Source organism: Mytilus galloprovincialis, chromosome 6 (assembly GCF_965363235.1).
Source record: "Mytilus galloprovincialis chromosome 6, xbMytGall1.hap1.1, whole genome shotgun sequence".
Classification (NCBI taxonomy): Eukaryota; Metazoa; Mollusca; class Bivalvia; order Mytilida; family Mytilidae; genus Mytilus; species Mytilus galloprovincialis.
Window position 1 is genome coordinate 54,120,011 of NC_134843.1, and position 15,052 is coordinate 54,135,062.

The following is a 15,052-nucleotide window of genomic DNA, read 5'->3' on the forward strand; positions in this document are numbered from 1 at the left end:
TTTAATATTCTAGTACATAAAAGGTCTCGGCGAATAAGAGTAGGGACAGACGATAGCTGTACGCGTCTAAAGATTTAATTTGGATAGAAGATATTTTCTTTAACAAAAAGTATATGAAAACCGGTTTAGAAGTACTGTTAACAAATAAAACATATTTCATACATATTGTTAAGTTTGAAAGATCATATTACTTTAAATGTACAAATGATGCCAAGGTCGATAGACAGAATTAACTGAATTTTGTTTGTTTCCTTAACAGGTAACATTATTGAATCGTCAAGAAAAAGGCATGCAGCCATGTTTGATTTACAAATGAAATTATCTAGACAGGTTTAATTAACTGTATAAAATTAATATTCATGTTGAGGGTAAGTATTTTTCAGTGTTTTTTTGTAGAGTGGCAGTGATTTTAACCCGTACTTATTTTATGTATTTAAGGTAGGTAGTATTTAATAATTTATATTAACAAGCTTCAATATTCTATTCAAACGTAATTTTAAACGACCTACTAGTATATCATGGTTGGTGTGTATGACAAGAGTAGTCATCCCTTTGAGACTAGACCACTTTTTCCCCATAGACACAATGTTAAAGCCGCCATTTTGTTTCGTGGAGGGAATATTCGACAAGGGTCAAGTGGTCATTTTTTTAAAAATTATTAAATATGATTAAGGAAATGTTGTGTTTTCTTAATTAGTAATTAATTATAACAATTAATAATATAATTAAGTATATCGATTACATTTTTAAATAATATTTGGTGATGACAATGGCTCTCGAAAGGATAACTAATATTATTGATTTATTTCTACTCTTGTAGCGCGGGTAATTATAGGGTTTTGACCAAATCAATTAATCAAGACAGAACCTTTTTTTTTGTTAATGACCAGTAGAAAAATAAACAGTATGTCATCCTTCGTATTTCAAAACAATACGTTTACCATTGGGCCATTCCAGTTAATATCTGCTAAAGGGGGATGGATGGTCCTTTCTGAGGGGTGTAAAATGTATACATCTTAGGGGTGAAATTTTGGGTTTTTTCATCTGACACGTACACTTATACGCAAAATTTCTGAGGGTCTTGCAGCAGTAAATAATTAAAAAAATAATTACATCTTAGGGGTTACAAAAAATACCTATTTCAGATCTTAGGGGTGCTTTGGAATGTAGACAGTTTCGTATCATGCATTATCTGATATTGTATTTAAAATTCTGATGGGTACAATCCTTGCAGTAAAAAATTCTGATAGGTTAATTTTTTCCATGAAAGCCCATCCACCCAATATGAACAGAATCTCTACATCTGATAGGTCTTAATTTAAAGATCTGATAAGTAGTTTTTCATGATGTTTTTTTCTGATAGGTATGAAAAAAAATCTCCCCATCCATCCCCACCTGTCAGAAATTAACTGGAATGGCCCATTATGTACAGCGTATTCCAAAATATTTTCTTAAACTTTTCCTGATTTTAAATGACCTACTAAATGAACCGTACATGTAATGTTTACACATGTTACGTATGATATAAATACAAAGGTAACAAAGAAAAAGGCCGGTAACAACCGTTGCCGGATAGTTTTTCTGACTACAAGTGCAGACAAACTATACGGCAGGTTATTTCCGGCCTATTTTTTGTTACCTTTGTTTTGTATCTGACTTGTACGACGTTTCAGGAAGGAAGTAGTACATTTTGCATTTAGAAGACGTAGCAAACATCAACACACCCACATTTGAATTATTTTATACACTAGATTTCATAGCCATATTTGCATTTGTAAAAATATTTAGATACCCAAATTTTCAATTATTTTACACGCCTAACGTTCATATTTGTTGTAAACAGTGAGAAGCACTTAAGAAAGGTTCCTGTACAATGTAATGATAGTAGCAATACATTATTACGCACTTCAATTACCCTCCCTAAAAAATAAGCTTATTTTAGTACAATGTCTGCCATGTTGGATTTTCCGGAAGTAGGGTTTTTAAAGACATCTAATCTATATAATATATCCAAAAGTAGTAAAAAACAAAGGTTTGTACTAAATATTATGATAGTAGCATGATAATAACACCTAATCACAAACTAGCCTTTGAAATCGGGCTGATTTAAGTATGATGTCCGACATTTTGAATTTTACCGGAATTGAGACATTTTTTTTCAAATGCCTCCCTATCTGAAATCAAAGAGTAATAGTTGAGGAAGGTCTATGCCAAATTTCATGCTTGTAGCAGGATGTGCACATTTTTTCACAAAGCCGCCGTACTAAAAGAGGAATAAAGATTAAAGTAATATCACGGACATTGGTCATAATTTGTAAAACTCAGAACTGTCAAGTAAATTTAAGACACAATGCCAAATGTTCAGAATATATCAAGCCATACTGAGAAAAAATAACAATGTCAAGAATATGTCGAGAAATTTCAAGACAGTATTCAAATGTCAAGAATTTATCAAGAAATTTTAAGACCATATTCAGAATGTCGAGAATATGTCGAGTAAATTTCATACAAATTTAATATAAATGAGAATTTGTCAAGAAAAATTAAGACACAAGTCATACTTTTGAAGAATGTCGAGTAAAAGTTCATGCAAATCAAGACAGTAGTCATCCAGGTCTCTTCAGGGCACTTTTTGCCTTTACTTTGTACAGGCAACTGTGTGGAGTAAAATTTTACACTAGTTTCTACTATAGTAGTATATATGTATAGTATATGGTATAATGTAGGCAACATCTTTTTTTTAAGGATAACAACGTTGATGTCGGACATTAAAGTGGTAGTCTCCCTTATGGTAGCACTCCACAGTTAGAAAATAAAATTAAAAATGAGCCACAAAATGTTTTATCATCTCCTATTCCTGGATTTCTAATACATTAACCTAACTGTTTGTGTTGTACATGTGCATATGTATGTAATCAGTATATTCCATAGATTTGATTTTCAAAAGTTAAAAGAGTGAAAATTAATTCCTTTTATGTGTATCCATGGCAACATTCTGCATTTATTTACCAGAAAATATTGCAAAAAGGGGGGTGGACATGTCACATACCCCCCCAAAATTTGGATCAAACTAGAATTTCAATGCCTTTGAGTGATACCTTTTAAGAAACTGTTTTCATAAATCTTCCTAATGATCAAATAAAAAATGGGTGTCTTTCGCCTCATTTTTTCGTAAAATCCAATCACAAAGTTCGTGCGATAAAAAGTTGGAAAAAAACATTACAATAATTGCCGGACCAATGTATGGTAGGGACATGCAAATACGGACTGTCATACAGAAAACAGCCTATATTACATACATTACATAATCTTGATGTTCATATAAACCCAATACAAAGGCTATTTAAATACTCAGCTATCCAAAAATGAATTTTATTGCACACTAGCTCTCATATTTGAAAAATCCACAGGCGCCAAAATGCGAAACTACACACCTAACTGTGGAGTGCTACCTTAAGTTGAAATTTTTCCCCTCCTGCCTCAATTTTTATTATATTTTCTGTGTTCTACTAGCTGTTATGATGAAAATGGTACCTTAGTTTTTAAAATTGGTTCAGTAATAAAGATTTTATGAAGGTTAGCAGTTGATGTTGAAACGCGACAAAAAGTGATTTAAAAATAAATGCTGGATCATAGTGAAAAACTTCAAGTCTGTCTCATTTTTGGGGTAAATTTCTAAAACTTTTCCCATTATCTAATTTAAAATCATAAAATTACCTTAAAAGAGGACAAATTGTACAATTTTTAGGTATTTGAAAGCACTTATAGGTCAATTTTGCTGTAAATAGCATACCTAACCTTGGTTTAGAAGCTCTCAAGCAGGGTATAAATTTCTAGCAGTACTGGCATCATTAAATTTAATTAATGCCAAATTATAATATAAAATCCTGCTAAAAATGTTTATTTGACTTATTCGCATTCAAAAATATAAAGCGATACATTGTGAGGATATCATATAAAGCGCAATCTTTGGTTACAATGGCGAAGCTAATGGAGTACAAATTTAAGACCGCAACATGTCTAAGTGTCAAAATGTGTATATTTGGTTGCTAAGGACAGTAAACAATAAAATAAACATAAATTGCATTCCTAGCAGATTTTTTACCTTCAGAACTAAAACAAGAACATAAAAGACTAAAGATTTGTGGTAAATTTTATCTTAAAAAGTGCATTTCTGTGCTTTCTGGTGTGCCATAAGGTAGCACTCCACAGTTAGAAAATAAAATTAAAAATGAGCCACAAAATGTTTTATCATCTCCTATTCCTGGATTTCTAATACATTAACCTAACTGTTTGTGTTGTACATGTGCATATGTATGTAGTCAGTATATTCCATAGATTTGATTTTCAAAAGTTAAAAGAGTGAAAATTAATTCCTTTTATGTGTATCCATGGCAACATTTTGCATTTATTTACCAGAAAATATTGCAAAAAGGGGGGTGGACATGTCACATATCCCCCCAAAATTTGGATCAAACTAGAATTTCAATGCCTTTGAGTGATACCTTTTAAGAAACTGTTTTCATAAATCTTCCTAATGATCAAATAAAAAATGGGTGTCTTTCGCCTCATTTTTCCGTAAAATCCAATCACAAAGTTCGTGCGATAAAAAGTTGGAAAAAAACATTACAATAATTGCCGGACCAATGTATGGTAGGGACATGCAAATACGGACTGTCATACAGAAAACAGCCTATATTACATACATTACATAATCTTGATGTTCATATAAACCCAATACAAAGGCTATTTAAATACTCAGCTATCCAAAAATGAATTTTATTGCACACTAGCTCTCATATTTGAAAAATCCACAGGCGCCAAAATGCGAAACTACACACCTAACTGTGGAGTGCTACCTTAAGTTGAAATTTTTCCCCTCCTGCCTCAATTTTTATTATATTTTCTGTGTTCTACTAGCTGTTATGATGAAAATGGTACCTTAGTTTTTAAAATTGGTTCAGTAATAAAGATTTTATGAAGGTTAGCAGTTGATGTTGAAACGCGACAAAAAGTGATTTAAAAATAAATGCTGGATCATAGTGAAAAACTTCAAGTCTGTCTCATTTTTGGGGTAAATTTCTAAAACTTTTCCCATTATCTAATTTAAAATCATAAAATTACCTTAAAAGAGGACAAATTGTACAATTTTTAGGTATTTGAAAGCACTTATAGGTCAATTTTGCTGTAAATAGCATACCTAACCTTGGTTTAGAAGCTCTCAAGCAGGGTATAAATTTCTAGCAGTACTGGCATCATTAAATTTAATTAATGCCAAATTATAATATAAAATCCTGCTAAAAATGTTTATTTGACTTATTCGCATTCAAAAATATAAAGCGATACATTGTGAGGATATCATATAAAGCGCAATCTTTGGTTACAATGGCGAAGCTAATGGAGTACAAATTTAAGACCGCAACATGTCTAAGTGTCAAAATGTGTATATTTGGTTGCTAAGGACAGTAAACAATAAAATAAACATAAATTGCATTCCTAGCAGATTTTTTACCTTCAGAACTAAAACAAGAACATAAAAGACTAAAGATTTGTGGTAAATTTTATCTTAAAAAGTGCATTTCTGTGCTTTCTGGTGTGCCATAAGGTAGCACTCCACAGTTAGAAAATAAAATTAAAAATGAGCCACAAAATGTTTTATCATCTCCTATTCCTGGATTTCTAATACATTAACCTAACTGTTTGTGTTGTACATGTGCATATGTATGTAGTCAGTATATTCCATAGATTTGATTTTCAAAAGTTAAAAGAGTGAAAATTAATTCCTTTTATGTGTATCCATGGCAACATTTTGCATTTATTTACCAGAAAATATTGCAAAAAGGGGGGTGGACATGTCACATATCCCCCCAAAATTTGGATCAAACTAGAATTTCAATGCCTTTGAGTGATACCTTTTAAGAAACTGTTTTCATAAATCTTCCTAATGATCAAATAAAAAATGGGTGTCTTTCGCCTCATTTTTTCGTAAAATCCAATCACAAAGTTCGTGCGATAAAAAGTTGGAAAAAAACATTACAATAATTGCCGGACCAATGTATGGTAGGGACATGCAAATACGGACTGTCATACAGAAAACAGCCTATATTACATACATTACATAATCTTGATGTTCATATAAACCCAATACAAAGGCTATTTAAATACTCAGCTATCCAAAAATGAATTTTATTGCACACTAGCTCTCATATTTGAAAAATCCACAGGGGCCAAAATGCGAAACTACACACCTAACTGTGGAGTGCTACCTTAAAATAGGCAATGATAAAAAAAAATCTGGGCAACTCTCCGTAATTAACAAATTAACTAATTTATTTAATTATTTAAATCAATAAAATAAAAAAAAACAACAATGATAACTTTTTCCATTCAATTATTATTAATTAACCACAAAATACTTAATCTGTTTAATTCAAATATATGTCATATTATATTTTCCATTAATAACATCTAACTTATTTATTTTCAGTTTATTTTTACATGAGTCATTATTGATTTTCGGCTTATCTGGCTAATCCCTTTAGGAACATGAGTCGTTATTGATTTTTGGACTTATCTTGTCAATCTCTACATGGGACATACATGTAAACGTGTAAATAACAGTATTGATTAACAGATTATAACATTACTTTGGTAAACATAATTTCTGCATTATTTCAACACTTTTGCGTCTTATATATTTCATCTATAACATGTAACCCTATTGATTTTCGGATATTTTATTCTTAAAAATCCTTGATCTTTTATTGGGTAAATAATTATATAATCATATATGCACACGTATAAAAATTGCGGTTTTTATCCAACGCAATCATAGATTTGAACGTAGTTTTCAATTTAGACTTGTATATATATATATATATATATATATATATTCATAAAATAAAATAATAAAATAAGTAAAAAGTTAACAGTTCCATTCTATCGATTTCATCCTTCCATTGGGACTCTTCAGGATAACTGATGTAGTGTCGCTATAGGCGACGTCGTTAAGGAGGTTTATGACGTTCCGTCATTGTTCGTTATTAAAAGTTCTCTGGATTTAATTTTGATCGGAACGTTGTTATGAAATAACGTTCCATCTCTTTTCTATATGCTTCATCCCGTCTACATTTAAAAATAGGCATTATTTGAAAATGCTTTTTACCACAAATGTCAAGATGGGCACTTATTGGCGAATTTCTGTATTGTGGGTGTTTTATCCTGAAGAGTCCCAATGGAAGGATGAAATCGATAGAATGGAACTGTTAACTTTTTACTTAGAAACTGGAAGATGGCAAAACATAGAAAGAGAAAACAGAAAATGTGTATTGTGTAATTCAGATGCCATTGGTGATGAATACCATTACATTTTTAAATGTTCAGCTTTTGATAACTGTAGAAAACAATGTATTGCATTTTACTATAGAAATAGACCAAACACATTGCAGTTTTATGACTTAATGAATTCAAAAAAAAATGTACAGAACTGAACGAACTATGTAAACGTATTAAGGAGATTAATAACAAATTGAACTTTTCTGGGTGAACAATATTGAATGCCTCTGTCTACTTTCGTACATTATTTATTTATGTAATTGTATTGAAATATGTATAATTATCTCTATACCTTGTAATTTGCAATTGGTTTGTGAGAATAAAGATATATATATATGATTATATAATTATTTACCCAATAAAAGATCAAGGATTTTTAAGAATAAAATATCCGAAAATCAATAGGGTTACATGTTATAGATGAAATATATAAGACGTAATTTTGCTGAAATAATGCAGAAATTATGTTTACCAAAGTAATATTATAATCTGTTAATCAATACTGTTATTTACACGTTTACATGTATGTCCCATGTAGAGATTGACAAGATAACTCCAAAAATCAATAATGACTCATGTTCCTAAAGGGATTAACCAGATAAGCCGAAAATCAATAATGCCTCATGTAAAAATAAACTGAAAATAAATAAGTTAGATGTTATTAATGGAAAATATAATATGACATATATTTGAATTAAACAGATTAAGTATTTTGTGGTTAATTAATAATAATTGAATGGAAAAAGTTATCATTGTTGTTTTTTTTTTTATTTCATTGATTTAAATAATTAAATAAATTAGTTAATTTGTTAATTACGGACAGTTGCCCAGATTTTTTTTTATCATTGCCTATTATAAGGGAGACTACCACTTTAATGTCCGACATCAACGTTGTTATCCTTAAAAAAAAGATGTTGCCTACAATATACCATATACTATACATATATACTACTATAGTACAAACTAGTGTAAAATTTTACTCCACACAGTTGCCTGTACAAAGTAAAGGCAAAAAGTGCCCTGAAGAGACCTGGATGACTACTCGACAAAAACTGGTCTTTTCAGACTTTTTTACTTTTGTAGTGTTTGCTAACTTGCATAGCGGCCATTAGCCTTATCATGACGACAGCCATTACAATAGAATTATATAAGCCCCATAAATAAAATGCCAATATGCCAATACCTATGTCGAATGAACAATTTGTTTGCATAAAGATGAATTGTTCATGTTTTTAGGCCTCTGTCTAGGTAGAAATGGACATTATCTACTCTGAAATCTTTTTGGCCTTTTTAGTTTAAAAATCAAAGCGTAACCATGGTATAATTGATATATGAGATCAAATAAAATGACATAAAATCGTAAAATAGCAAGATTGAAAACAGAAATATATATGCAAGAAGATATTGTTCATGATTTGTTCGCATATTATAGGGAAACACCTTGTAGGTTGAATTTTAAAGTTAAATAACTTTTAACTTACCTGCTATCTAAAGTTTTCGGCAAAATTCTTTAAAAACATGATTTCAACCTTCCCATTTCGTAAAAAGTCAAATTTTGAGCATTTTCCCTTAGAATTACTCAACTTTTTTGTAAATATCCGCCAAAGGGAGTTTTTAAAGATACATTAGTTTTAGATACATGACGGAAAATAACTAGATTATCCGCATATCTGAAATACATTATATTTTCAATCTTAAGCTAAGGGAAGTAATTTGATCAGAAGGGACAAAGTCACGTGGTGCAAATCATTTGAATAAAGTACCTTTGATTTTGCCATATGGGTTCATGGACCGGTTCACCAATAGGGAGAACAACTCTGATTTTCACAAATTAAAAATCCGTTTAAATACGGAATTATATAATAACAAAAATATTTTAATATACTTATATAGAAAACAATCACGAAAAAATCGTTTTAACACCGATCTAGTAAATAAAATATTGCCATATTGATAAGTCCTGTTTTTATAACTGCTACCAGAAAAAGCACATTTAACATTATTTAAATTTATGGATGAGTCAAAATTATCGAATAACGTTAAATGTTTGTTCTTGGACTTGATTTGCGTTAATAATTATCATTTTTTTCACATGGATTAATTCTGGTTATTTTAACAGTTATTATCGTAACGGGGGGAGCTCTCCGTAGAAAATCAACAACAAATCGTATCTGTTTTGTTCAGGTCTACCAATTTCTTTATTAATACTTCTTTATCTGTTTATAAATTACATTACACGATGTATTTGTGTGTGTTTCTATTGTGTGTTTTTTCTTTGCTTATTTAAGTCTTATTTAATTTGCTCTTTCGAAGTAAATAGACGCAGATATATTAAAGATATGAGACGACTGGATGCAAAGCAATACTAAATAAATGCTCAGTAGGAATTAAAACGAATTAAAATAAAACATTTAATTTTGGCAAATTATTACAATTTCATATGACAAAACAATAATAGACGTTAAAGTTAATCCAATCAATGTTCAGCACCATTCATCAACAACACTTTGACCGCACGTCTATATCCAGCGGGCAACGATAAATCTGACATCTTCACCATTGTGAATTAATCCTAATCCAAATTATCGGTTATAAACTCTATTGCTCCAACGTCCTTTAATCAGTCGATTATATTGTAAATTCGTATATCCACAGTAACACCGGCAAGGAACATACGCTAAAAAATAAAACTTCCACAGAAAGTGAGACTGAAACTACTGATTATAAATATTGGGTGGGATAAATAATGGGAGGGTTAGTTTTCGGCTATCGACGGCAGAATGAAAAACTTAAAATTCTTTAAATCACAAGTATATAAAGGAACCAATCAGAATGCATTGTTATGTTATAAAATTCATAACAAGTTGTATCATTGGCTGTATGTAAAGAACCGAAATAATTCGAACAGTATAAAGTCTATTTCTTTTATCTCCTGTCGCCAATTATATATTTTTAATTAATTAAAAATAGCACAATTTGCTCTTTCGAAGTAAATAGACGCAGATATATTAAAGATATGAGACGACTGGATGCAAAGCAATACTAAATAAATGCTCAGTAGGAATTAAAACGAATTAAAATAAAACATTTAATTTTGGCAAATTATTACAATTTCATATGACAAAACAATAATAGACGTTAAAGTTAATCCAATCAATGTTCAGCACCATTCATCAACAACACTTTGACCGCACGTCTATATCCAGCGGGCAACGATAAATCTGACATATACACCATTGTGAATTAATCCGAATCCAAATTATCGGTTATAAACTCTATTGCTCCAACGTCCTTTAATCAGTCGATTATATTGTAAATTCGTATATCCACAGTAACACCGGCAAGGAACATACGCTAAAAAATAAAACTTCCACAGAAAGTGAGACTGAAACTACTGATTATAAATATTGGGTGGGATAAATAATAGGAGGGTTAGTTTTCGGCTATCGACGGCAGAATGAAAAACTTAAAATTCTTTAAATCACAAGTATATAAAGGAACCAATCAGAATGCATTGTTATGTTATAAAATTCATAACAAGTTGTATCATTAGCTGTATGTAAAGAACCGAAATAATTCGAACAGTATAAAGTCTATTTCTTTTATCTCCTGTCGCCAATTATATATTTTTAATTAATTAAAAATAGCACAATTTGCTCTTTCGAAGTAAATAGACGCAGATATATTAAAGATATGAGACGACTGGATGCAATGCAATACTAAATAAATGCTCTACAGTAGGAATTAAAACGAATTAAAAAAAAACATTTAATTTTGGCAAATTATTACAATTTCATATGAAAAAACAATAATAGACGTTAAAGTTATTCCAATCAATGTTCAGCACCAAAACCCCAACGGCCAAACAGTAACTAAAGCACATTGATTGATATTAAACAAAATTTAAAAGCTATTTAAGTTACAGGCAAAAATAATGAAAATACTGACATGAATGGTCAGAAATCACAAAATATCACTGACATGAATGGTCAGAAATCAAAAAATATCACTGACATGATTGGTCAGAAATCAAAAAATATCACTGACATGATCAGTCAGATATTTCTAACAAATACAAAATATAATAATACCAAAACCCCAACGGCCAAACAGTAACTAAAGCACATTGATTGATATTAAACAAAATTTAAAAGCTATTTAAGTTACAGGCAAAAATAATGAAAATACTGACATGAATGGTCAGATATCAAACAATACCACTGACATGAATGGTCAGATCTTTCTGACAAGATTGGCCAGAAAACAAAATGTTCCCTTAAGGATATATACAATCACCCACTACTGTAAGCACAATTAGACAAAAAAGGCACAGAATAAGATTGCTTCTTCTGTTTAACAGTAACAAGATGAGACTTAACATCCTCTTGTTTAACAATGAGACAATACTTGAACAAAAAAATTTGTCAATTTTAAATTACCAAAATAATTCAAATGTATCTTACAGATGGGTGAATAAAGTTCACAAACTGGCATCCCAAACTTCAAAAAAGGTTTATAAGTAGCTACAAACTGAACACCACGTTTAAAGCATAAACTTCTTAATCTAGAATTAATAGTAGTGACAAAATAACTTGTATTCTGAAAATCAAGTAAGCGTGGAATAATTGCTGACATAACTATGACAGTATGTGGCTTAACTAATTTCTCAATTGTAGAGATAAGCACATTATAGCCTATATCAAAATCAGCAACCTCATAGGTACCAACATTGTTGGTTCCTACATGCATCAGAATTATATCATAATTTACCTGAATTGTTCCACAATTAAGCAAATTGATCATGTCCCAAATATTTGCTCCAGGAAAGGCTTGCAAGTGACACCTTCTAATAGTTTTAACATGCTTGGCTATGGAATCGCACACCAGAGTAGACCTAAAATCTATAAAGAGCAAATTTTATTTTAAAACAAAGTCTTTAATTTGTTCCGCTACATTGATTTTATCAGACAAAGAACTGACAATATATTTAGTATAGCAATTGCTTTTCCAATCACCCATCAATTGGATAGAACTAGGAGAAACCCCTGCTTTCGATGCCAACGTTGCTCCACCTCTTCGGAAACTATGGGAAGAAAATAAATTTGGATTTAACCCAATTTTACAAAGTAATTCTCTCAGTTTATTCTGAAACTGGTTATAAGTAATTGGTATGCATTTCCCCTCTTTTTTACAAGAAAAAGCGGCATCTTCTGACGTGCAAGGATTTAAAGAACACATCCTTTTATATGCATTTACTGGGCAAAATTTAGATAGAGGATATGCAAGCAAAGGTATCCTTAAAATACGATTACCCAACTGAATTGTTTTTGTCCATTTGAATGCAACTATTATAAGAGACGGAAAGACTGTAACATCACCTCTGCACAGCTGTTTATTTTTGTCAAATTTCTTGGTTGATACTGGAACTAAATTAGACTTCCTGCTTAAAAGTAATAAAGAAAAAAGAAATAAACACCAATATGTCGCATCTAGCGGCGTATTCAAATTCAAATGTTCACGAATTTTTCCTTAAATTTCTAAAGTAATAGGAAATGCCTGTTTAGGTAAATGTTTTAATTTCCTATCTAACCCTTTCATCGTCGACTTCAATTCGTAAGACGAAAAAACATCCACATGTAATCCTAACAACAGGAAAAGAACTTTAACTCCGTTTAAATAATTGCGAATAGATTGAGCTGATCTGAAACTTCTACTGAGAAACTCGGAATAAGTGCATAATAATTCAAAATCAATATCAAACGGTTCTAAATGAAAGTAATTACAAAACAATAAATAAGCTCTCCACTGCGTTTTAAAATTAACCAAAGTACCTTTCGCGAAAGCCGAAATCCTAGTCACAAACATATCTCGTCTTAGTACTAGCAAATCTACAAATACACGAATAAACAATTACCAAATATGTTCAAACTGAAACAATTCTTTAGAAATCAAATCTCTGAATAGGGACATGCCTTTTGTCCTCTCGTAAAAGTCTAACTGAAATTTATAATCTAAATCCCATCTAGACAAAAGATCTGGTAAGCGGTTATCGCAACCTGAAATATGTATAGCTTTTAACTCAAAATTATTTACAGCTGCAATCCAACAAACTTCCCGCAAACACGACTGCAGGAACTTATTTCTGGTGGCGCCTGTATTCAAAACACGTACTGATACCATATTATCGCAATAAATAATCACCTTTAAATTTGTGAAATGTTTTCCCCATAATTTCAAGGCTACTACAATCGTCAACATCTCTAATGAATTTATATGCAAGTTTTGATCTAAAATAAACTCTGGAAATGAACAGTGAAAGTATCTTCTGTCCATCCATCCGCCACATCCTGTCAAACATGCATCAACAGAAAACAATTGATCAGGGTTTGAGAATTCATCAGATAAAATCATAGAAATCCCATTATATCTAGGCAAAAATTCCTGCCACCAGAGTAAGTCACGTTTAAAATCAGTTGGAATTACTATTTTCCCATTATCGGGAAAATCTCTTAACCAATTTTACAGCCTTGACACAAAAATTCGGCCAGAACGCACACATTGAGATACAAAATTTAATTTTCCCAGCAATGATTGTAATTCTCTCTTTGTACAATTTGTGCAAAAGAGCCAATTAGAAACTAACTGCAGAATCTCTGACAATCTTTGAGTATCAATAGAAATTGTCATGTTCTCAGAATCAAATAAAATGCCAATAAACATCATTTTAGTACTAGGCGGACAAGCCTTCTCAATTGATTCTTCAAAGCCACAATTCTGTAAAATAAGACCCAATTTAGCATAAGCATCATCACTGCTGGAAGGAATATCACATCCAGCCAAATCGTCTAAATAGTTCAAAATATCTATACCCATGTTTTGACATATAAATGCAATAGCATTTGTTGTTCGCATACATATATATGCAGCAGATCTCAAGCCTATTGTTAATACACGATCGTAATACAAGTGTCCTCTCCATTTGTAACCTAAGAGATGGATGTCACCGGGGTCAACGACTAATTGTCTATAAGCCCGTTTCAGGTCCCTCTTAAACATTCTGCAACCTTGACCTTTACTCTTAATTAACATAATAAAATCATCAACCGTGGGATACGAAACTGAAATTTCATCGCCTAAATAACGATCTTTGAAAATACCAGAATTATCCGCCTCGCCCTCTGGAAAGCTCAAATCAACAATAACTCTGCGTTCTGTTGAATCTTTTTAGGAACGGAATTTAAAGGAGATAAAGCTGCGGGAAGTTTGTTGGATTGCAGCTGTAAATAATTTTGAGTTAAAACCTGAAGGACAGCTGAACGGATTTGCCTTAAATGGTCCAACAATTGCTTTATAATAGCTTTCTTTTTTCAAATATTTGGCAATATCATCTGGAAAATCAGTAGCCCCCGAATGATTACGGAAAAAAGATGACCTGAACGGGCTCCCATCGTGACCCACCGGCCATCCATACTCTAAGAAGTCACAAACCTGAGCGTCACTATAATTAGTTTTCGGCTATCGACGGCAGAATGAAAAACTTAAAATTCTTTAAATCACAAGTATATAAAGGAACCAATCAGAATGCATTGTTATGTTATAAAATTCATAACAAGTTGTATCATTAGCTGTATGTAAAGAACCGAAATAATTCGAACAATATAAAGTCTATTTCTTTTATCTCCAGTCGCCAATTATATATTTTTAATTAATTAAAAAT

At 31.2% G+C, this 15,052-nt stretch overlaps 1 protein-coding gene across 1 annotated transcript in view; it reads left to right on the top strand.

The window, feature by feature from the left end:
• Positions 1 to 274: 274 nt before the first annotated feature.
• LOC143079894 (uncharacterized) overlaps positions 275 to 15,052 on the top strand; it is a 79,452-nt gene continuing 64,674 nt past the window's right edge. The window contains exon 1 of the mRNA XM_076255519.1: positions 275 to 368. The gene's annotated coding sequence lies outside the window, so the exon portion shown is untranslated. The remainder of the gene's footprint in view (positions 369 to 15,052) is intronic.